At 39.4% G+C, this 24,278-nt stretch overlaps 1 protein-coding gene and 1 long non-coding RNA gene across 6 annotated transcripts in view; one reads left to right on the top strand and one right to left on the bottom strand.

The window, feature by feature from the left end:
- PRKCD (protein kinase C delta) overlaps nt 1–6,503 on the bottom strand; it is a 66,573-nt gene extending 60,070 nt beyond the window's left edge. For 4 of the 5 annotated variants that reach the window (XM_064454045.1, XM_064454047.1, XM_064454048.1 and 1 more), the window contains exon 1: nt 6,385–6,503. The gene's annotated coding sequence lies outside the window, so the exon portion shown is untranslated. The remainder of the gene's footprint in view (nt 1–6,384) is intronic. The other variant, XM_064454046.1, reaches the window with a different exon arrangement.
- Nucleotides 6,504–6,584: 81 nt separating this feature from the next.
- The window catches only part of LOC135313853 (uncharacterized), a 61,610-nt gene continuing 43,916 nt past the window's right edge, over nt 6,585–24,278 (top strand). The window contains exon 1 of the long non-coding RNA XR_010373345.1: nt 6,585–6,866. This is a non-coding gene — a long non-coding RNA (uncharacterized LOC135313853). The remainder of the gene's footprint in view (nt 6,867–24,278) is intronic.

Raw genomic sequence — 24,278 nt, 5'->3', positions numbered from 1 at the left:
AGGGAAATGAAGTATTTTCTCTAGTTCAACAGGCACTAACAAAATCATTAAGGTACAAAATACTCATTTTGGTTACATAGTCGTGCCAGCAAAATGCAGTCACCCGGAGGCATTACAAAACATATCACAAAAATCTTGAGATAAAATGTACAGGGCAGTCAGTGTCATATTTCAAACATGACAGTCTTTCAAAGTTATTGCACTATGTCTATTAATCTTAATTTTCCTTGAGAATACAAGTTAAGAGCATATAACGGGCCCAACTTGTTACTGGCTAGACCGTATCTTCCTGCCAAATCTTCAATCAGAGAGCTTTTTGAAGAGGAGGGACTATTTCTTTTAAGAAATACAAGATTCCTCTTTTGTTCAAACAAGAACCAAACACAATCTCCTCCTAGAAAAGCATAGTTCAGCCACCAAACAATGTGTTAGCAATAGCTTAGATACACTGCCTTTGTACTCACGGGGGAGTTTCCCAGAATAAGGCTGGGAAAAAGACTGCAGATGCCAAACTTAACCTTGAGTTTGGCTGCTAGACATTTTTTATAATCTTTTCAAGCACCTATGTACATGTTAAAGCACCTACATCTTAAAAAAATCTGCTGTAAGTTAAAGAAAAAAAAGCTTTACTATCAGAAAGACTTTTTTCCTTAAGCTGTTCCTCATATTGAATATTGATACATTCATTTATGCTGAAGTAAATTAGATAATCATTGGTATGATGAGGAACAAAGTGGTACTGACTGAACACTCGGATTTCATGAGTTCCTTAGGCAGCAAAACCCTGGCAAAGCTTACACTGCACTTCCGCAAGAAATAGGATAAAGAATCAAATACACAAACAAGGATTTTATTAGATCTCTAATAAAGAGGTGATGATGGTGGGGACAGAAGAAGATATTTTCAAACACTCAGAAAGTAACTTGACCCTTGAGTGCTAAAAAAACATGCAGTTTTCTCTCTTTGTCATCTCGTCATTAGAGATTTGTCACACAACAAACAACTAGGCTAAACCAACACAGGTCTGGGTTTTCAGCTCCAAATCAGTAGCATGCATGACTGCATAGCTCAGGGGAGGGGAAAAAAGCTGAGGCTGAAGTTTAGATTTACTGCATATGTTTCAAGATACACTGTATTTATAGTGGGTAGCCAGGATTAAACCAAGTCTGTAAATACTTCAATCATTTATGAGACTGAAAAAGACTAAACATAATACAAATCAAAGCCACTCACGCACAAGCATTCATCCCATGTTAGAGGTTTTCAGCCATCCAGATGACAACAAATAAGATACTAATTCAGACAACTCAGACAACTCCTCTGAGCCCAATGAGGTAGAAGGGACTTCAGCCCACATGCACCTCTTCAGAAAAGTGGGGCACCCTTACTAAGATGTTTGGGAAGAGCTTGTTTTAGTAGGGTCTCTTTGCCACTGACACATACAATGCCTAGTGCAATGATACCTTGACCTAACCCAGCTCCACCCTCACTCTCAATGGGTAAAAGTAAAACCACTTGGTTGCATTTCAGCCAAACAAGACCATACTTTGCTCACAGCTCTGAGGAAAAGTTTTAGGAATAGCAGGATAGGAATGTATGTTGCATATCTGGTTTGTTCTCAAAAGTGGGCAGCCCCTTGGAATTCAAAATAATCTTGTTCTGGGGCATACAGAGAGGTGCTGCTTTCCTTTTTTTTAATAAGCTTGATGGTTGGCTAATCAAATGGGAGGAGATGGCAAGCACACACCCTCCTCCCTTAACAGTCAGGCATGTATCATACAAAGCTTAAAAGCTTAATGTGCATCAGTTTCATGAAGTTATCTGTGATGGTCACGCCCAGACCTTACAGATCATGAATATTATCATATGAATACTAACTATGCTTAAATATACTTAAATAAACTTTTCCAGATAGAGCATTAGACTCAATGGAAAATAAATTACCAGGAAACACATTAATTTCAGTAAGAGGATACCGTAAAAAGTATTCTGTGGTTTTATGCATTTTCTTAGCTTGAAAAATATTTTTAAAGAATTGTTTTTATGGCCTGCCTCTTTGATTTGCAGCTATTGATATGCATCTGTGCTGCATCATTCCATCTTTTAGCCAGGAACTGTCAAATCTATCATCAATCAGAAAAGAGCAACAGCTAATTTAATAGGTTTAAAACATAATTACTTCACAGATGTCAGGGCACATTTCTGTCACTGAAATGTAGACATAATGTTCCACTTGCATAAATTTTAATTTAAAAAAAAGCCAACAGAAAATCTAAAACACACAGATATACACATCAGATTTCCGTTCTCTCTATAAGCATTACTTGTAATAACAGATCCTGGTCTAGATCAGACCAGAAGTCTGGTACCACACTTGCCAAGGACAGATTTGTGAGGTACTCCTGTGCCAGATCTCTCATTTTTCTACTTTCTCTGGTGTCTCTGGTGCAGCTTCCGGTCATAAAGGCAGTACGTATAATCTAGATGGCCCCGTAGTGCTAGAGGCTCCTACAGAGCAGACTTTTGCAGAATTACTCAAATATCATAAAAAGCTAAAGAGGTAACTCTGGCATAAAGAGGTAATCCCTCTTTAAGAAATTGTAAAAAACTCTATTAGAGGTAGAAACAACTGCCTTTTAAATAAGAACATAACACAAGCCATTTCAGCATTATTATACCAAGATTGCAAAGAGCTCTCCCAGCTCTTTACAAAGATGTACTTTGCAAAGATGCAAAGTACAGCCAAGCGGATGTGGAATGATTACTTTTAATGTGCTACCCAAATAGCTCTGAATGGGCACAGATAGCTTTCCCCCTTTCCCTGTTCCTGCTCATTGTCCTTTGATTCCACAGGGAACTCTACAGAACCAAATTCTGCACTCAGATTATGCTGGTAAAGGAAGATTCAGAGAAAGATGACAGGTTTTGTCATGAGGCACAGAAAACAGTCAAAAAATCTACTGGAACACAAACTGTTTTGGTGCTGCTTTGGCAGCTTTCGGACAGAACCTGATAACCAGGATGGAGAAGCTGCCTTTAATGCAAGGATAATTCCAGAGTAAAAATCGCAATACCTCTCTCAGAAGTGGATGATTAACAGAGGAATTCAGCTCCTAATGAACTCAGCCAGCCCCCAGACTCCACGGGTAAATCCCTTCTTGTCATCTTTCACATTCAGCTCTGACTCATCTACAACAAACATTTCAATCCCTAGCCTATTGCTTTTTCCCTCCATTCTTTTCACAGTGGGTTAAGTATATACTTCATAAATGCAATGAAGGGGATGGTGGACTATAGGTATATAATGCATTTGGACTGCATCATGAAGAGACACACCTAAGTTAGCTTTAGGGAACTTAAATACCTGTGTCAATGAACCCAATACAGGCACATATCTCAGTGCTGGCTAACACCTCTAAAGTATTTACATTGTACAGTCTACACGGAGGCTTGTGCCCCTGCAGCTTCACTGTAGATTAGCTGGACTTATGTGAACTTCAATACATCCACACATGCTACACTCCTGCCTCCAGCTGCAGTGCAGCTGCAGAGCCAGAGGTGGTGAAGTGGCTCCTCTCTTTCGGGAACAGCAGCCAGAGCTGAGCTCTAGCTGCAGATGGGCAATGCATCCACAGAGCAAAGGATCTGTGCCTCTGCACAGAGGCAGGGTGACAGCGAAGTCCTTCAAATGGAAACAAGGGTGGATGGTTAATTTAAACCATTAGGCCTTGAAGTACTCAATTTGACACAGGCTTTAATTCACGTCAAAAGCCACGACTGCAGCTTTTAGACATCAAAATAGACTCAGGGGCCTGAAAGCTTCTATGCTTTTCCTAGGAAATCAGTTATTTTAACAAAATATGTCCTCTTTCCAGGCTTTATTGTTATTTCCTCGATCTACATAGCACCAAATAGCCAAATTTTCTTTGAAAGATTCTTCTAAGGATTTCTCTTTAACAAAAGTAGCTACAAAATTTCACAAGTTTTCTAGTTTAGAAATAGTTTCTAGTTTAAAAATAATTCCTTCTTTACCACGTACCTTTTCAACTATGCTGTGTGGTCAGAGCCAAATTTATTATATAATACTGTTTCACTCTTTCATTCAATAGAAAATTATGTCCCCACTGTATACTTATATAAATGAAAAAATGGGTTATAACGAATGAAATACAAAATGGAAGAAAGTTTGAGAATGAGCTCTTCTCTGGTGAGAACAATGAGCATCTTCCTGATCAATTATCTTACAAACATTCACCAAACATAATTACCTTACATACTCATTAACCACACGTACATCATAGCTGCGTAACATAGTTTTCTATGCTTTTGTATCAGCCACTAAGTGGCAGCAATTCCTTCATACTTAAATCTGAATTATGAGATGTAGAATGAAAATGTCAAAGTATTGCCAACTCTTATTCTTTTACGCTACCTCTACATTTTTTATGTTTAGCACTGCATACAAATAATGCCTAGTGAAATACCTTGTTATATGTTTCAATTTAAAATCTGTCAAAGTTTCAAAAGTTATGTACGTTATTCTGATAATCATTATTCCTTGGAAATTTGCTATATTCAATTTTACAAAAAGATGATTTTGAATAAAACTATGTGGATCAAGGAAATTGGAAATGCCAGCAATTATTAATTTCTTTAACTAAAACACAGATCTGCATTTTATCGTGAAATCCAAGGCGAGGCTGAGGAACTTGAAAAAACCCCAAACCTAAATCTATGTTTTGCAGCCTTATGTTTGCTTTTTTCCTCAGTATTTGCAGGTTCCCACAGCTGTGTCTTAGAGCAACAGAAATCTATCAGTCCAAAGACAAGTATCTAATTTTTTAATACAGCCATTTTCAGGAACTAAAATAAACAGGAAATGCTACATATATGCATTTTTTTAAAGATGTTTATGAATTATTGCTTAACCACTTAAAAACCACTTCATAGGCTCTTGCTCAGAAAGCTATATTGGCTATATTTGGTTATAGCTTCCTATTTGATCAGTAAAGTGCTGCACAGCATTATTTGATAGATGGAAAGCCGAAAAGGTTATTTGCTGGCTTATTACATTGTTAATAGACTAATGGCTGTACGAGGCCAAGGCCCAAATAAGATTTAAAAGAAATTAAACACACAACACCTGCATCCAGGATTTTGACACAGACTATTTGCATAAATGTTATAATTCAGGCTTTAAACGAGTCTCTAAAACTAGGAACAGATCTAGCATGAGAACTGATTATCCCACACCTGTCTTCTCTGCAGATTCAGTTCTGTCCTCGGAAGGATCCAACTGTCAAGAGACGGGATACGGAGCAATACCATCCTTTCACATAAGTCTCCTGCCAGAGCTCCTACGTCCAGATAAATACCCTGCTCTGTGCTACTTGAATAATCTAGAAGTGAAGTTGTGCAACAGTCAGAGCCCACAAGTAAACAGATGTCAGATGTAACCACAGAATACCATAATTCAATTATTTTAATATTTCAGAGCCTAATGCAAACGGGGAATTCTCTAGTGATGAACTGAAAATTGGTTTTTAAGATATACACGCCTGGCATGTACACAAAAGCAACAGGCATTGCTGCTCCTTCATTTCTTACTCTCTGTCGCCATTCGGCTGGAAACCTGACCATTTAAAAGATCATGCATTTTATCTGCTCCAAACTCACTGTGGTGAGGGAGACAGAAACGGAGTATCAACGCGGCTGGCCGAAAAAACCCAAAAGTTGGCATTATCAAATTTGGCATTTCTGCTACGAGGAAACTCCGTGTTTCTGTCAAGGACCACAGGCATCTCGTCACCTCCTCACACGGGGCACAGTCCTCTCCCTCCCGCGGAGCCGCTCGTCCCCCCAGCCGCAGGCTGACAGGCATTCCCCGCTCAAGGTCGCGCTTCCCCGCGGACCAAGCGAGCCCACCCCATCCCGAGCACCCCCCAGCTCCGAGACGGGGAGATTTCGGAAGACAAAGTCGGCGGCCAGGCCGGCGCCGGGGATCATTTGGCCCCCGGGGCCCCCGCCGCAGCCCCCCGCCCCGGGGCGCGGAGCACAACATGGAGGCGCGCCTGAGGAGGAAGCCCCACAGCAGCCAGCGCCCCGGTACCGGAGGCAGCCCCGCCACTCCCGCCCCGCAGCCCCGCCGGGAGGCACTGCCCGGCCCGCCCACCCGACCCACCCGCCGGGCACACGCCAGAACGGCGGGCTGAGCTCTGCGCCGGCGGAGCCGGGCGCTCCTCTCCCCGCCAGGAGCCCCACGGAAGCCGGCCGGGCCGGAGGGAGCCGGAGCCCGTGTCGCTTCCTCATTCACCCCACACCAGGCGGGGCAAGAACCGCCGAGCGGAGAGAGCCCCCGCGCCGGGGGCAGGTACCGGCACTCACCCGCTTCCAGGGAACCGTCGGGGCCGCGGCCACCGCCGAGTTTCGGCCGCCGTCCCGAGAGAGAACGAGTAATCGAGTGAGTGCAAGAGCGAGCTACTGGGTCCCCGCCACGGCCCGGCCCGGCGCTCCCCGCCCCGTGCTCCGCCCACGGGGCGCAGCTGCGGGCCGCCGCTCACCTGCTGCCGCCGCCGCCACGGGCCCCGCCCCGGAGGTGCTGAGTGCGGCGGCGACGCCACCCTTGCTCCTGCTCCCTGAGGGGAGGTGGCGGTGGTTGGCGGCGCCCCCGTCTTTCAGCTGCTCGCCGCGGCCCCTTCACCTCCGTTCGTTTTCCGTCCCCCCGCCTTCGGTCGGAGGTGGCTCTGTGTGGAAGTGCTTCAGCCCTCGCCCCCGCGGCGGCCTGGGGAGCCCCGGGCTGGCCGGGCGCCAGCGCAGCCTACCTCGGCCGGGCGGCTTGGCTGAAGGGCTCCTGGCGCGACGCCGAGGTGGGGAGTCCGCGGCCGGAGCAGTGTTGGTGCCGCGGGCGCTGGGCTGCGTTTGAGACGAGGAGATACATTTTTTAGTGTTTTGTTTTTCGGTGGGCTTTTGTTGATAAGATGCAAAGACCATCTTGGGTTTGAGGAGCTGGAGCTTGGGCAGCGGGCGGTTGGAGTGTGCCTCTGCCTGGTGGGGAGCAGCACTCTGTTTTTCTCACCCCATTGCCATGCTTCGTTTTCTAGGCTTTTATTTGACATGTTCTATGGTGGCTTAAAAGCTATGAACGTTGTTTTAGTAATGGGGCCAGAGCTGGGTAGGGTGTAGCTCTGAATGCCGCTGCCACCTCAGCCACTTCACCACAGAGACGGCCTTTGCTGATGTACCTGCAGTTAGAGGCCTTCACAGGGTGTTCGGCATCCTGGCCAGGGCTTTCCCCAGTTTGTACTCTGCTCTGAGTGATGGGGCTCGTTTATTTTTTTTTTTTTTTTCGGAAGCCTTCAGTACTGCAGTTGTCAGTGTTAAAATGAGGTGTTTTAGGGATGGGTTATAGCGCAGGAATGTGTGAAGTGTAAGAACCAGAGAAAAACATTGCTAGGAATCCAAAGCAGACCTTGGTCAGAATTTTTAAACTCATACAGGTCAGTTGTAATTACTCTTTTGTTTTCATCTTAAATGATCTCTTTCTGCCCTAGCTGAAAACAGTTATGAAATTTCCAGTGTTTTTTTGGCCCCTGTGATGCTCTCATAACTGTGGGTGCTCCTCCAGGCTGGTACCAGGCTGCGGTGTGTAGCTGAGGGTATCAGAGCATTGCTGGGGGCTGTGACTGGGCTGTTGGACGGCTACAGAGTCATCTCTAAAAGCCAAACTCCACCTGATTGGTGTCCAGCGTTTCACTTGATGTTCATAAGATGATGTGGAAGTTCCTTGGTTGTTCTGTCTAACATCAACTCTGAAAGGTGATAATATATATAAAAATCAGCCTTGTCAATAGGTTTTTTATATCTGGAAAGTTTAATTTCAGTTAATTTATTTTCAAGCAAAATTACCATCAGCTGAGAGTTCATGTGGATATAAAGATAATCACAGTTTGGGTGAAAGCCATGGAGCGGAATTGTCTTGGGTCCTTTCCTTTTTACTTCTGCAAATTAATCAAAGTAGTATTTTGTATAGTTACATATTCTTATCCATGTTTAAGTGTGGTTTTGGTTTCTTTTTTTATTGGAAAATATAAATAATATTTCCCTGCTTTGGGAATATCATCTAAGTAACTGTAATGCTATAAAAAGATTATTTAAGGACCCTCATTGAAAATTATGTAGATTGCTATTACACTGAAATGTGAGAAACTTTATATGCATGAGCAATTCATGTATGTTGTGTTATAAAAGCAAAACTGAAGCTGGTTTGAATAAGAGGGGAAAAGCAGAACCTAACTGTGGCCAAGCAGTTTTCCTCATTTCAGTACTTCCAGTGAAGTTTGGCAAAACAGAAAGTGCTTTAAAATGCATTTCATTTAATTGTGTTCTTTGGGTATTTAATGGAGTGTCAGAGAGAGTCCATTTTGGTTTGTGACCTTACCATATAATGTTGCAGCAAGCCATTTGTTAACTACTGTTCCATTTCAATTATTTAGAGCATCACTTTAGTCCAAGTCTTTCTGAAACAAATAGTCTTTTCTCATTTGCACTGTGAAAATTTTGCAATGCCTAAAGAGACTTGCATCTTATGCCTTTGTTCAGTCAGTCAACGGGTTCACGCTGATTTAGGACTGAGTAAAGATGTAAAAATTTGATCCACAGGAAATAAAATGGAGGATCTTCTCAACTAAAAGAGAAGTGTGAGTTTAGAAACTCAAGGTATTTCCTGGTACTGAAACTTTCTTGCTGACTGATTTTCTGTAATTTCGCTTTTAAAACTCAGCAGTGCAAAATGCGTAGTAATGCTCTGGAGATTCTTTCATCAGAAAAGATTCTAATGCAGCTCAGAAGGCTTTATTAACACATTTTACAGGCAGTGGAGTTGAGAAGGGGATGAAAATCAGTTCTTACTGAACAGCCTTTAGCAGCATCTCTGTGTCCCCCTCTAGGTAAATGATAAGGCATGCTGGATTTCGTTGAGATTACGGAGTAACTATTGGAAAATAAAAGATCAGTCACAAAAACAGGGATGTGGAGAGGGACGGAGCACAGAGACATGGGCATTACTGTCTGATACATTTTTCTGAAATGTGCCTTTAGACGTTTTGTTTTAAAGTAACTCAGGTCTGTTTTCTTTTTACATTTCATCTCTTGGTTAGCTGGACAGACAGCCCAATACCTTCTAAGCCACATGACATGATGATGGTAAGGGGTGAGGTGACTTTGAGCCCTTTCACATGCATAGATTAAAAAAAAAAAGGTGAGAGAGAAAACTTTCTGCAGCAAATATAAGTGAAAAACTTGTAGTGGAAATTATGAACTTGTCCTCTGAGGTTTTCAGAGCTAGAGTGGTACAAAATTGTTTTCCAAAAGTGTGTAATCACCTTTCATGAGCTGAACAACGTTATCTACAGTACCTGTTACCTTGACCTGTTACCTTGAGCAAACAAACCTGATTTTAATTCTGATGGCAGACACTTGATTTATGCAAAGATGCAGAAGCGTCATTTCAGAACAGAAAACAATCATGGCAGTTATTGCCAAGTTCTCTTTGACAGCCCCTCTTTGTAACGGGACTTCATTGGTCTCTCTTTCCCAAGCCTGACCACCAAATGCCTGCTCTCATTTCCTCTTTTCTGATAGTAGTGGGGGTGTGAAAAGAAGAGTCTGGTGGCAATGGGAGTTTCCACCATTACTTTCTACACGGGTCTGTGGTCTGCTGTGTAGATTCACTTTTTGAAGTGTTTTGAACATTATTTATTGTTATTTATTCAGCTTTTTCATAAGATTGAGGCCAAAGGCTTATGTTCCCTATAATGCTTTCCCTCCAGTTTTTCATACTTGTCTCCTCGAAGGACATGAGTTCTTTATGGATTAACAATGACAAAGATATTGAATTTGGTCATATGAAGGTCTTACTGCTGTATACATTTGGGCTAATGTCCAAGTGAAACAGAAATTAGCCTTCCTTTCCTGAAGCCTTGCAACTTCAGAGATTCTTTTTTATAACAATATAAGTGAATTTCTACTGCTTATCTTTGCAGTTTTTATATTGACTAAAGAAAGGTTTCTTCTTTGTATTAGTCAGCATGCCATTTATTGTGACTTGCAACTGAGTCGGTCTTTTCTGCTTGTTAAGGGTTTGCTTCTGTGCATGTTGCACGTGAGCAAGCCCTTGTGCCTGCATAGAGCTGTAACTGGGTCAGGAAGACTATCTGCAGGTGAGACGCTGTGGCTAGGCACCACATCTAGGAGAAGCTATCATATCTCTATTTAAATTTATTGTGTTTTAGCACTTGCATAATGTTCTGTGCTTAGTAGAGTTTAAATAAAATGATGAATTTCTTTTGTTATTCCTGAAGAACGAGATGTATAAGTTAGTCAGTGGTTCTAGGGAAGATTCTACTGTCAGATGCAGGCATGTGAATTTCTACATGTTTGTGTAAGCAACTTATTGCAGAGTGGTTTTTCTTATCAGATGTGAGTCTTAAGAACTTGAGATTAAAACCAAGATATGCTTTATGTCCCATCTACTCTGCAGTTTTATGCATTTGAAGGAAGGTTTATATACATTTCACTTATAAACCAGGCAAGAAAATAGTTTCCTGGCAGTTTTGCTGAGACACCTGCCTAGAGCATAGCCAGTTCTTGTGATGTTTGATGTTTTAAAAGCTCTACTCCCTTGATGAAATAACTAAGTGAAAATCTTGGGCACTTTTTCCTCCTAAATAAAATCTATTTTACATGCTTGTATGGAAGATCTGCAAATGTAATCTAGGAGTTCCTAGAAGATTGAAAATCTTGGCTACATGTAAAAAGAATGTAAAAATCTCTCAAGGTCTTACAAATACCCCCCTGCTGCCTTCTTTTTTTGAGGGTAGGAGACTGATTCCTGCATTTTGAACACTTCAGACTGTAGTAGTAGACTTAGCTTAATCTATGCTTGTCAGAAGAATTTAAATTAAAAAATAAACTTTATGGTATTTACTACACACACCCCCTTACACTGGGTTTCAACATGCCAGCTGCCAGTGTTGATTTTGAGCAATGTAAGTGTTCTACTTCCCCTTATGATAGCTTGGCTTTGCAAAGTTAATATGATGGTAAAACAAGGAAGTGTATGTATTGATGTAATTTTCTTACTCGCTACAGTCCTATTCATAGCTGGTTTTGCATTTCTGTGAGTATTGAAGAAAGACATGTGCTGTGAAAGAACACAGGCATAATTTTCTGATTTCTTGGTTTGTTTTTAAACTCTCTTGAAACAATTCCATTTGATTTTTGTTGTTTATGTAAGCTTCAGGAGATTAAGATCCTGTTCTTGTACAGAACAAAAGCATCATAGAGAAACAATTCACACTTTTGTGCACTGGCTTGGGCAAGGGGGAGGGATGGTTAGTTTTTTTCCCAAAATCCCTTTTGATTTGCAGCTAAAGTTGTCTCATCAATCAATGAGAAAAAGCTGGAGACCATCAAATCAATTAATTTAGGCCATCACGTGACTTAATCAGACTTCATGACCTGAGAGGAATGAGGAGCCTCAGCAACTACCAGGCAATCACCTGAGGCATAAAAATCTGCTGAATATGGCTTTTGCTTTAAAGGTGATATTTCAAGGGTGTCAGGTATCAAGAGTGCTGACATTGATTCAGGAAATTGTGTCAGATGATAGAATCTGATGAAGCGGTAAGATATTAAGATAATGCACTTAGGTTTTGTTTTGATTTTAACCCTATCTCATTTATGGATATTTCCGGGGAATACAGTTGCATTGTGTTCATTGTGAATCTTGAAGGATTAGAACAGAAGGTCAAGGCCTGCTGGTTAGGCTGCTGGTCTGTCACCACAGTAACAGCAAGGTGTGGCTGTTAGGGGTGAGCATGTGAGTGTGACTGCTCTCCACGTCTGCTCCTGTCATGCTTTACCTCCATCTCCACTGCTGTGGCAGTGGGCAGTGGGGAGGGGAAGGACTGATCTGTCCTGCACCCTCTTCAGTGAATGAGCAGGGCAAGCAAGGCACAGTAATAAGAATACCTGGACCACCCCAACCCTGGGACAAAGGGTTAGTGTTATTTTTCAGATTATTGTCAGAAGTTATTAACTAAAGTTTTTTCTTTTTATCAGTATAAATGGTTATCCAAAAATGCCACCCACAATGGCATTACTGGGGGGGGTGGTACTGTGTGTCTGCTTAAAATGCTTTAGCTATACTATCAGACTGTGTAAACAACATGTATCAGTCCCACGCTGTGACTGGAACAAGGCTTTGCAGAAAGAAAAATAATGTCCTATTTTGAACTGACGTAAGGATATGGGAATACCTGAATCCTAATTTCATTGGTCAGTTGTGTGATTTTAAAGCATAGTTTGACCACTGCAAATGAACAGCTTAATTTTGGCAGCTAGTGCTACTAACATTAAATTCTCAAGTATTAATTCTTTTCTACTTGGGCTGTAGGCCTGAGTATTTTTCCTTGTTAAAGTTATTATTAATAATGTTGTTTTGATGTCTTCCAGGCTGACCATCTTATTCAATCTACTTGCCTGTACTCAGGCATATATTATTTAGACCATTATTGTGTTATGATAGTAATTTTGTAGGATTTATTTTTATTGGTGCAGCAAGTGCTGCTATCAAAAGCTGAGCATAGAATTAGTGAAACAAGATAGTATGCAAAATAAATCCTAGTAAACCTTTAAAATGAAAGCAAACATCAACAGTGAAACTACGGACCATGTGTTTGCGCAGGAGGAGAGTGGGAGATTGAAGTCACCTGCCCTAGGCAAGTCACAGTTTTGTTGAACCACACAGGGAGAATCTGGTGTAGTTAATGTCTGGGGTCATGGCATAGATGTTGAGTCATGCAGCTTTAGAAAGAGATGTCAACATGCCTCTCCCCCCTGCACTGCGTGGTGGTTAGAGAGTGAGCGTTTGGTGGATGTAGTAGTTCTGCATTGAGCTTGCTAAATAACGGGTGAACCAAACTCCTATTGCTTGTGCTTGTTTACTGCTATTGGTAGCAGTGTGAAGGGCAGGGTTTGATGTTGCCGTTTAAAATCTGGTAAAATAATAGACACTGAGAATATTTACTCTAGTTTTTAGTAAAAGGCTAAAAATTGATTATTTTCTTGAGGACTTAACTATATAAATAACTTAAGGCTGCTAGCAGCAGAATTGAAGAAGAAAAACCCATCTACAGCAGAGCTACTTTGTAAACGTGTGTCTGAAGACAGGTGGTATTTTTACAGAGGCACTAGAGCCAATATTCTAGACATATTTCCTGAATAAAGTCTACGTATCTGACATCTTTGCTGCCAGGGCGTTGGTGTAACTCAGCACTTTGTTAAGTCTCTTGTCAAAAAAAGTTAATTTTGGAGCGTTACAATTATTCTGTTCAAAAGAGGCTGTAGAGTTCCTGCTATTTGATGCAAGTATAGTGTCATGTGTCTGCTGAATTCTCATGTGTGGCCTTGCTCTTCCACACTTTGAAAGTGTTTATGAGGTCACACCTCTATTTCTGGTTAGTGTTGATCTGACCCTAAATGTGCTTGAAGGTAAATGCCACTTGGAAACATTAAGTATGCAATTTAAGTCAGTTGGTGTGTGATCCCTTTCATTTTTGTAAACTAATTTATTCATAATTAAATATGTTATCATTTACTTAATATTACATATAAACAAATATTTTTATTTATATATTTTATGTTCTACAGCATAGCTGAATATGTATGAACATTCATGCCTGGATGATCTACAGCACACCTGAATGTGTAGGATGTTTTAGTAGGCTTAGTGTCCTAGACCACCACAGATCCTTTTTTCCCAGTCTGATCCTAAATACGATTCATTACCTGTCATTCTCATTATTAAAAACGTGCCTGTGTGTTTTCGTGACAGAAGGGTAAATGCAAGAATGATACAGATGTTCAAATATTAAGTACCTACCTTCTCAGGCTGTCAATACAGTAGACTTTACTGTATTGCTAAGGGTAAATAGGAGCTGCTATTCTTTATTGGTCACACTCCTCCTGTGGTTTTGATTTGCTTGAAGGCAAGAACAGAACTTTTAGAGGGACAGGTTTACCATATTTCCAACTATTTTTACTCTGCAAAAGTTTCAGGAGTGTGTTTGGAGGCGCTTTTTTTAAATGTTTCTTTCTGCTGTAGGAAAGGATATAATCTAAATGCAGATTTAGAACTGCAGGGAAGCTTCTATTAGCTGGTTATACAGAGGATGCCAGTGATAGAAATCAGTTGGAGGAAAAAGAGGTGAGAGAAGAGGTAATTGTTCCCTTTATGCTCATCCAAACTTTCTGTTTCCCCGGAGTAGAAGAGAGGAAGTCATTGTTGGTCTAATTAAATATGTTTGGGGTTTTCTCCCCCCCACCCCCACCCCCCCCCCCCCCCGCTCTCACATTTAGGAAAAAGTATAGGTTCAGAATAACTTGAGAGCAATTTAAGGACTTCAGAGCCATTGTTTATTCTCTGTTAATGATTTTATATCTCCCTCCTCAGCGGTGGATATTTTAAAGCAGTAGGGCAAAGTCAAGTTGACTTGGAGGCCTTATATTCTTTGTTTAAATGTAAATGAATGCACTCTACAGAAAAGGCAGTAAGTGTCACTATTTGTGAAAGAAGAGTACGTATCACTGTTTGGAAAAGAACAAATTAACTTCACGGTGTGCCTGGGTCAAATCCATGTATTTACTGCTGTCCTTTAGAGAAGTGCAGATCAAAATCTAGATGTACTGGTTTAATCTTTATATATCAGGGAAAAAAAGCCCCACCGAAGTGCAAAGAGATAATGTAATTTAGTAATTCCCTTTTTGGTTTTTGTGGGATCACACTTCCTAAATATACAGGTATTGGATAGCCAATCTATAATATTGTCTTTCTTTTATAAGTTGATTATAAAGCAGGATTTAAAAACTTGTCATGTTCACTCACCAGCTTACAGCTAGTTTATAGTAGGACTAGAAGCAAATGTTCTAAAAAGTTAAGCACTGTGGTGAGGTTCCCATTTGAGTTGGCCTGAGAATAATCAGGTAAACGTGACATTTGGGAGTACTTCCCTGAACTTGACCTGTCCTCGCAACTGTTGCATTTGGCTTTTTACTGAGGAAAAAAATTGCGATCTCAATGTAAGTAGAAAGAAAAGGAAAAAAAAAATTTTTTTAATTGTCACAGTTGAGTTCTTCTGGATAAAATCTATATTATCTTTATGAGGTTTCATTTAATTTCTTCTATTATCTAGGAAGTAGGAGGGTAAACATGCACACAGGCATTTTCATGTCATTTTTTTGTAATGTGGATTTATCTTGCATTTTTTAGTTATAATAAATTATAGGCTTTGTTTTTGTTTTTCGTAAGAGCAGGAGAGAAATGCTTCTCTTTTAGTCACCAGAAAACCATTCAAAAAGACAAAAAAACTTCGTGAGACCTAAAGCATGCAACTGCAGCTAAAAGGTGATTGTTTTATACCAGAGGTATAATAGTGCTCCCAGACTGCACTTCATTTATGCTTGTAAGAAGTACGATGTTGTTAATGCTGCTTTAGGCACCCTGAGGTATTATGATAGTAGCAGCACTGACATTCCCCAGGAGCTCTGGAAAAAAAAAAAAAATCATTAAAATTCTTCGGTTTTCTGTATAATCATGCTGCATATATATATGTGGTATTCTCGGTTTTTTTATTTTAGGAATGAATAGGAATGACTGAATTTTTGGTGTTTCTATGACTTTCATGTTGGAAAGTGGGTTGTAGGGATGTATTAAATTTCAGGTTCCTTCCTTTAAATGCTTCTTCAGAAAGCAATGTTCTTCTACCAGTAATTCAGAGCACCTGACCCAGATTCCTGGTCTGAGTTGCCCTGTGGAGGGCCATGTTTCTTTGCATTAACTAGAGGGAGAGTACGTTGCTAAAGCAAATGGTCAGAATGCCTCCTTAAGTCTCCCCTGAAAAAAAGAGATCTCTATTTCTTTTTCTAACTACAACATTGACTTGAATTGTTTGATAACAAGTATGTATAAAATCAGTTTCCCTCAACTTATTTGGGAATAGCCAGAAAGTCTGAGCAGAGCCGTTTCTGCGTGCACGCTTCGTGTATACGAACTTACAAAGGTGAAGGTGAAGTGATTCTTATCTTGTGTAGGTGCTGGATTCTGTTGTGGGTACTCAAGCTTCTTGAGTGTGACTTAACTGGTTGGGTGCTTTCCTGAAGTAAAACAAAAACTGCTAAATATCTGCCTGCTATCTGAATGGTTCTTAAACAGGGTGAATAGACTTAACAGCTCACTGCTGCTGAAATGGGGAATCATATCACCCCCCATCTTCTTCCTGTCTTCCTGCCTACTTGTTCTTACGAAGTACCTTGTGCCAGCTTTGATGCTTGCTAGAAAACTCTATGCTTTGATTAAAATTATTAAAATGTTAGCAAACTGTCCCAGGGAGAGGAAGAAAAAAACTAACGAACCGAAAACCTTGAAAAACCCCAAACAAACATGGTCAACTTTCTGCCTCTTTGTTGAAAAACATAGGCTCAGTGAAGGGTTTCTGCGCTTGAGGGAGATGTAGGGTAAGTGGAAAAGACAATAGGAGGAAGGCAGCAAAATTTCTCCCTCTTGGCAGCTGGAGATTTTATGATGATTCTGGCATGTATGAAAGAGCCTAACCTATAATGATTTCATTAAATTAGATTGCAGTCACACATGGAGTTCAAGTGATTAAATTGCATTTGGTCCACGTACATGCATTTGGGCATGTATGAATAAGCATGAATTTTAAGTATGATATATGTAAGCATGTAATAAAGTAAAACCACGCACGTAGTCACATGTACTGCAGTTGCTTCTTTGAAGTTAAGTGCATTTGTGAGTCCCTAGGTGTGGGTCTTCAAGCTGATCAGAGGCCCAATGGCTGCATTTCATTGACCCAGCTGTAAACACCAAACTACTCTAAATAGTAAACGTTTTCAGGATCTAGCTTGCTTTTCTCATGAATTAAGTTCTGACTCCAGATGTGTGAAGATGGAAGGAAGAAAGCATTTTGAAGTGCTGTTCCCATTTAGAAACATTTAAGTCTTGAGTTCAAAAATACTTATTCAGAAAATAGTCATAGCTACCTGGTATGTCATACTAAAAAGATTTCATTCCATGAATCCTAATTCATGTACCGGGTGTACCAAGAATTCACCTTTTAACATTGAAGAGTTGTTTGATAGGCTTGTGATACTTATTGCAGTGAGTTATGGGAGTATAACAACATAGCAGAAAGCTTTAATATCATCCTAATCTGAACTCAAACCTATTTTGTTTCCAGGCAATAATAATCAAATGGGGACTCAAGCACTGAGGTCTGCTCCCAGGCGGAGCCATGTACTTTCTACTGGCTTCATTTGCACATGGGTCCAAAGTTCCAGCTTGGATCTGTCTATTTTTTACCTTGTCATTTTCTTCTCTGAGACTTTCCCTGCTGGTTTTGTCCCATTGGGAATATTCTTCTGTGGAATATTCCTTATGTTGTTGTTCTTTGTAAGCTTCTGTGTTCCTCTATGCTTTCTTCCTTGTCTTTTTGTTTTGCTCTGTTCTTTGCTTCTTCTTTTACAGATATTTCTTAATATACAATATACCTTTAGTTTTAGTCTAGCTTCTGGTAGACAATGGTCACAAGATAAAAATTTGCAGATGGCTTAAACAGGTGTTTCTGTTAGAGACAAAATATTTAACTCGTGAATTACTGCTAGGCATAGTGCCTCTAGAGCTGATGAATATTGCCAGAATCGTGTGGCAGGGGGCTCCTGTGTCTCCTTTTCAGGTTGCATTACTTTGTCTCAATCTGATGCCTTTCAGGAGAAATGAAGTCTGAGAACAGCTTAATTGTCTTCATTGCTGTGTAAGCCACAGTTAGTCAAGATCTGTGCTTGTGCCAAAATGGGAGGGCTGTTTTGAATTAATTGAAGGAATCCATCCTGAGTGCTTTCTAGTAAAGTCTGGGTGAATTTATTTTTAATCAATAAATGCAAATTGTCATTAGTTTTTTTGCCTCTATAACAAAAATGAAATGTCAAGATATTCAGAGAAGAAATTTTGTGTGCCCTGGGGCATATTATTAGGACGTAAATGTATTGTTTATGCAAGTTATTCTTCAAATGTTTTAATACTGTGATGCTTAAATTATAATATTTTTCATAAAGTTGTGGTTTTAATTCTTAATCCTTTATTTAATCAGGGAAGGTATAAAAACATCAGTAACTTACAAAATATCCTAATAAAAATAGAAGCATGTGAGTACAGTGATCACAAACTAAGAATGCAAGGATATGACTGATTCTTCTGAAGTTATTTCCTTGCAGGTGCTTATCAAGTTTTAGAAAATGTACCATTTCAGAGTTCAAATGCTTTAGTAAGAAACAAGTTAAACACTTGGAGTGAAGTAATCTGTATGCACAACAGGAACTTGATGGTATAGTAGGCGGTAAGATTAAATTATGGTAAGTTATAATGGAATTCCCCTGGAACTATGTATTCCACCTACTTGAATGCACAGTAATTCAAAAGACAGACAGTATGTATCAAATGCCCAGACATAAAAAAAATGGCAGGTTATTGTAAAACATGGGAATAACTGTATGACTAAGCCACTGTCTAACTAGCTCTTAACAGTTCTGGTGTACATTGTGGTCTATATATGTTGAACTTCTGTGGTTCATCTCATGTCTAATAGCTGTTCATTGAAACACTTTTATTCTTCCAGAATACTGAACTTGTGTATATTTTAATTTAAAGCACAGGGTCTGCACATAACAGGAAGAGCTATATATCCTTCTGGAGATGGAGTCACATTTATTGTACCTGATGACTGTGGTGATGTGTTTGAATGATATTTTCAAAATTACTTTTCTTTTTCCTGGTCTATTTTAAAATTATAGATAGGCAGAAATTTTGGAAACATTCCAAGTGATTGCGATGTTGGAGAGGCAGGGAGAGAGAATAACGGTTGGCTTGGGCCACTTCGAACAAACTTCCTGTTATTGCTGAAATTTTAGTACAGTATTCAGTGTGCATACTGAGAATATTCAGTACGCTTTTTACCTATGTTTACCTGATGCAAACTACATAGTGAAAAAACATGTAAAATGTGATTGCAAGTTTCTAAAGCAATAATGTCTGTTGGTTCTGAGGGGCTTATTACTTATCTCTTCAGGATATTACATCTAACTATGTGAAATAGTTTTAGATGGTAGCATTTTTCTGGTCAGTGTGACACAATTTGTTAATTTGCTAAGTTTTTAGCAATGAACTTAGTATTTCAGCATATAGTTTGTCAATGGAAATAAGTTGATGCACTCTGAAACTTGTATTTCTGAAATACATACAAAGGATTTCTTTTTATGGAGGTAGTAATGCATTGTCTGCAATGACATAAGAAAGTAGAATTGTTTCGTTATGCTAAGCAACAACAAAATTGGAAGGAAAAGTGGTAACAGTATCTGCTAGGATGACAGAATTAACTTCATTATATCTAAAAAACCCCAAGTTGTTTAAATTAGTGGATAGAGAACTCTTTCATATCTTAAGTTCTTTTGATTAATCTTTGGTTTTTTCCATATGTGCAAGACTTTCTTAAGGAGTTCTAAGGAAACCTGTAAAACTGGCCCAGAAATGCATTTTCGGTAATATGGGGGGGGGGAGAAATCTGATTCTGATTTCTTTTTCTTGAAAAAGAACTACTAATAATTATGAGAAGGTCGACTAGAACATTGTCCCATTCAGGACAATCTGACTGATTACTCTCTCAGCTATTAACTATATCTGCAGGTGGAGGGACACTTCTTTGGGCATTAGGAATAATTATCATTCGAATTTAATCCCCTTTTTAATACTAGTTACGTGGTTTTAGCAAAATGAAACGTGTGCATTTTAGTTGCGGCAATTGAAAAAAAACTCAGTAGATAGTCCTGCCGGGTAGTGATTTGTTGCCAGGAAATGTATTCTGCTTTCTTCTTTATAGCTTCATTAAAAGAGAGTTACAAAACTATTTCATTGAAGATATTGCAGGAACATAAATGCACTAAAAGAAACAAACAAAAAAAAACACCACCAAAAAGCCTAAAAAACCCTCTTGGCTAAAACTTTTTTCCCTTGACAGCATGCAATTATAATTTTACATCTTAAATTGTGCAGTGATTGACAAAGAGTCAATCTGGATCATTTTGCTTTTCTTGTTTTGATGTGGGTACAAAGCTGCTGTTCAGATCCTGGAAATATTACATGGGCTACAAGTCTTGGCTCAAATTTCAGTAGCAGGTACATTTTTCTGAGAAGCTTGATAGACCAGCGATACCGAAAGATGTGATGTAGATGTTAATACAGCTAATTAGATTTGTATTGACATCTACCATATAGTATTATTGTGAAGAGAAACTAATGTAGACTGATAAATCTACTTCATAGAGGGGCTTCAAATTGCTATCTTTAAGAACTTATACCACAGCACAGAGGCATCCCAGTCTTACTATGAGGATTTCTATTAAAAGTCTGCCTTATATCCAGAGACATGTGAATGTGCACTTAATGATGGTTATTGCTTTCAGATGTGTCTGTATAAAACTGTACATCACTTCTCCAGTTTCAAATTTTATTCTGCAAGCTGTTGGAAGTTTTGCTATGATCCAGAGAAGTATGTAAGCTACCTACATGAGGTTTGGGGTACCTCTGAATTGAGCACCGCTTTGTTTTGCTTTACAGTGCTGATTAATGTGTATAGCCAGTGTGGTAGGTAATTTAATTGGCATATTTCCAGCATAAGCTGACAGAAAGAAGTTTCCTAGTTGTCATATGGAAGAGATTCAAAAGGTTGGGCTCATCTTTTTCTTAGCTCTCCAGCTAAATATGCTGTTACCACAGTAAAAAAGAAGTGGTCCGGTTTGGTAAAGGTGGTGGGTGTTTTTATCTAAGCATATGTTGTTGCATATATATATATCAGGGGGGTGGGATTGTAGGGGTGATAGGAGATTGTAACATCTGTGTGTGAATAAAGGTGTGGCTAAACTGTTGAGAGTAATGGCTTGTACTGTTATACCCTGGGACTTGTTGTGGCTGACTAATGCACCCACATCAAGGCCCAAAACCTCTATAAAAAAGAACATTTTAAACAAATTATTTAATAGACTATTTTGACCTAAGACCAATAGATCTAGACTTGTGTCTTCCTAACCATTTTGACTTGAAGGGTTAGAAAAGTTGGAGACACTGACTTTGGTCAGATTATTAAGACTCTATTAATAAACTTGACCAAAAGTAGCAGTTTAATTGGTGTTCTTATGCTGGTTTCTTATCGTATCAAGTTTCTACCTGTTTTGTGGAAGTTTCTGGTACTTCAGAACATATTTAAGAGAAGCAGTATGCTGTTTTTTGAGATTCTGACTCATGTTTTATTTTACACTGCGGATGAAGAAATGTTGGTTCCACCAATATTGTGTCTGATTTGGGAGAAATGGTCTTCTGTGAGCCCAACAGAATGGAGCATGTTTTAGAGGATAAGGTATTTGGAGACCAGGAGAGCTGTTATGTGATCACTTGCTTTCTCTGTAAGATGAAAACAATACCAGTTACTTATTGTTTTGAGTGCATTGCTGTCTCTAGAGGAAATCTTTCCTCACTGTAATATATTAATAGATTAAGTTCAGCTGCAGGGCAAGCAGAATGAACTGCAAAGATAAAGAAACCACGCCTAGGTCTGCAGTGGCTGAAATTGCTTCAGTTTCAAGCTGCTGCTGTGCTGAAGTGTTCATCCATAGAGCATGTGCTTGCAGAACACGCTGTGTCTACTTGCTGATAAACTTGCATTTCAGAATAGCTTGCTACATATGGAGGATCTTTGCATATATAACATAAATTAAGATTTTCCAATAAAATTTTCATTAGAAGGATTATATATTTAGTTAAAAGGATCATAATTTGTTTTTATTAGTGAAATCTGTTAAGTGTTGTATAGAGTGCAAGAATGGAGTGGGTGCTTGGCTCTCTGCACTGTCTTTTGGCTTTGTCTTCTGCTTATTCCTAGTATATGATCTGCCACTTAACCTTGGTAATTTCAAACTCTGTTCTGGACCTCTTACTGTCCCAAAACAAGCTCTGATGAAATTTAGACAGTGTTAAGTGGGGTCCTGAAATACCAGGTTTCCCAGACTTTGAATTCAGGAGCTACAATATATGGGAGATGGTCTGAAAAGCACCTGTTTAAGGAAGGGATCTTGCTATTATGTCAGTATCTAAGTCCAGTCTGGACAACATTGCACAGCACTTGGGTGAACACTTATAGTATGTGATCAGGCTTACCTTACAGGGTCACTGTTCCTTACTGAGGAAAACCATGATAAAGAGCAGTTAGAATGGAGAACAGTGAGCTATGTCAATGTCCAGTTCTGCTGAAAACTTCATTTCAAAGTGTTGAAATCGAGAGTAACTTACTAAGCTGTGGTGTGTTGTTAGCTCAGACGTATATGAAGTACAGGTAAGGAACTTCAGATGCAAAATCATTAATGTAAATAGTCCCCAGGGGATATGCAGGAATGCAGTTCTTCATAAACAACATCTTTAGACAAAAGGTTGTGTGTTAGTGACCTTTTCTTCTTGTTTATTTGCATTATAAGTGAAACATCTAAAATGAGATGCTCAGGCATGTATTAAAATGCATTTAGTGCTTTTATCCATGGGGAGGTTTGAAGTCAAATGGAAATATAGTACATAGTTCAGTTCCATAGCTGCTGAAGCTTTTCTCTGTCAGGATCTGGTTGTTCAGGGTGTCAGGTTTCATCACGTAGCTTGTAACTCTTTACAAATCATCAGTTGCAAAATCAATTATTTCCATCATGAAGCAGAAGCTGCTTATCTTTGTCTCACAGGATGACTTAGGCTTACAATTCTGTTGTTTTCCCTGAAGGGAAAGCTGTATTGTATGGTTGTTGCAAACATAGCTGAAGGGAGGGGGGGAAAAAGCCTCAAGTTTGTCTTTGACTGCAGCAATGTAGTAGTAGGAATTGTATTTATGTCCCACTTAAGGGACATCAGAGTAATTGGAAATCTTCAGATAAGTTTGTACTTGTGAAATGGGTGTCTTGATGAATGAGGAGGTTGAATCTCATTTAAATGTGAAAGTTCTTTTGCATCTGTATTATTGTGCTTCCTTTCTTTCTCCTATGCTCTTTCCAAGCTTTCTGTGATTCTGACTGTTACTGGGATTTTTTTTTCATAGTTGTTAAATAAGGTTTTGGAGAATGGGATGAAATATTTTCCTTCAGTGAGTCTGCAATAATAGTTTTAACATTGTTCTTTTCATTCGATAGTGCACAGAAGAGCTGAAGGGAGTTCATTGGTCTTTCTTGCAGTTAGGGCACGTGTTACATATGCTTGTGTTCCATCCCTTCCACTTGTGATCAGCTGCTATTCCACAAAACTCTTTCCTGAATAGTTCAAGTAAAACCCAAACGTCATAAATAAGAAGCAAGGTGACTGTTTAACAAGAAATGCTACAGTTTTTCTAACTCTGTTACGTTCTTTGCAAACTACACTTGGTTTCCTAACCACCCATGTTGCCCCTTTTATTTTCTGTTTGTGTTTTACTATAAGCAGAAGAAATATGTTTGAAATAGCAAAGGAAAAAAAATCATGATTTTATATGATCCTGCATTCAATCCTTGTGAGCTTTTACGGATGTGTGGAAGAACATATTTTGATTGTGATTGTTTTCTGTGGTATTTGCTATCATAGTTATTGCCAAATGACTGCCAAATTTCAGCTTGAAACAGGCACAGTGTCAGAGCTGATAATTTCACTGTTCAAGTTTTAGAAACCAAGGCTAAAAAAATTGCCTAAAAAATATGAAAAGCAGGGGTTTCTTTATTTTCTGAAACTTTGGAGTGTGTTTGGGTCAGCTTTATGCTTTTATCTTGCAGATGTGGTAGCTAGAAACTTATTTTCGGTGACAGCTGACATTCTCATGCGATCATTTAAATTTGAGACCTAAGTTTTTGGGAGGAAAAAAATCTTCAGTTATTAATATTGTTTTTACTGTAGTTGTGCCTGAAAGAGTCTTTTTTACCCAACCCTGTGTAAACTCAGAAAATACTTGAAAAGACACGATAACTGTAAAGGGGAAGGGAAGAGTAGAATGTATAGTGAAGTAACTAAGATAATGAATGGCACCGAGTGGGCTTGCTAATATTATAGCTTCTCCAATTTGAGATGTACATTTATTTGGGAGAGGGTTATATAAATAAAA

This window comes from Phalacrocorax carbo, chromosome 6 (genome assembly GCF_963921805.1).
Source record: "Phalacrocorax carbo chromosome 6, bPhaCar2.1, whole genome shotgun sequence".
In the NCBI taxonomy this organism is placed as follows: Eukaryota; Metazoa; Chordata; class Aves; order Suliformes; family Phalacrocoracidae; genus Phalacrocorax; species Phalacrocorax carbo.
This window is presented reverse-complemented; position numbering and strand designations above follow the sequence as displayed.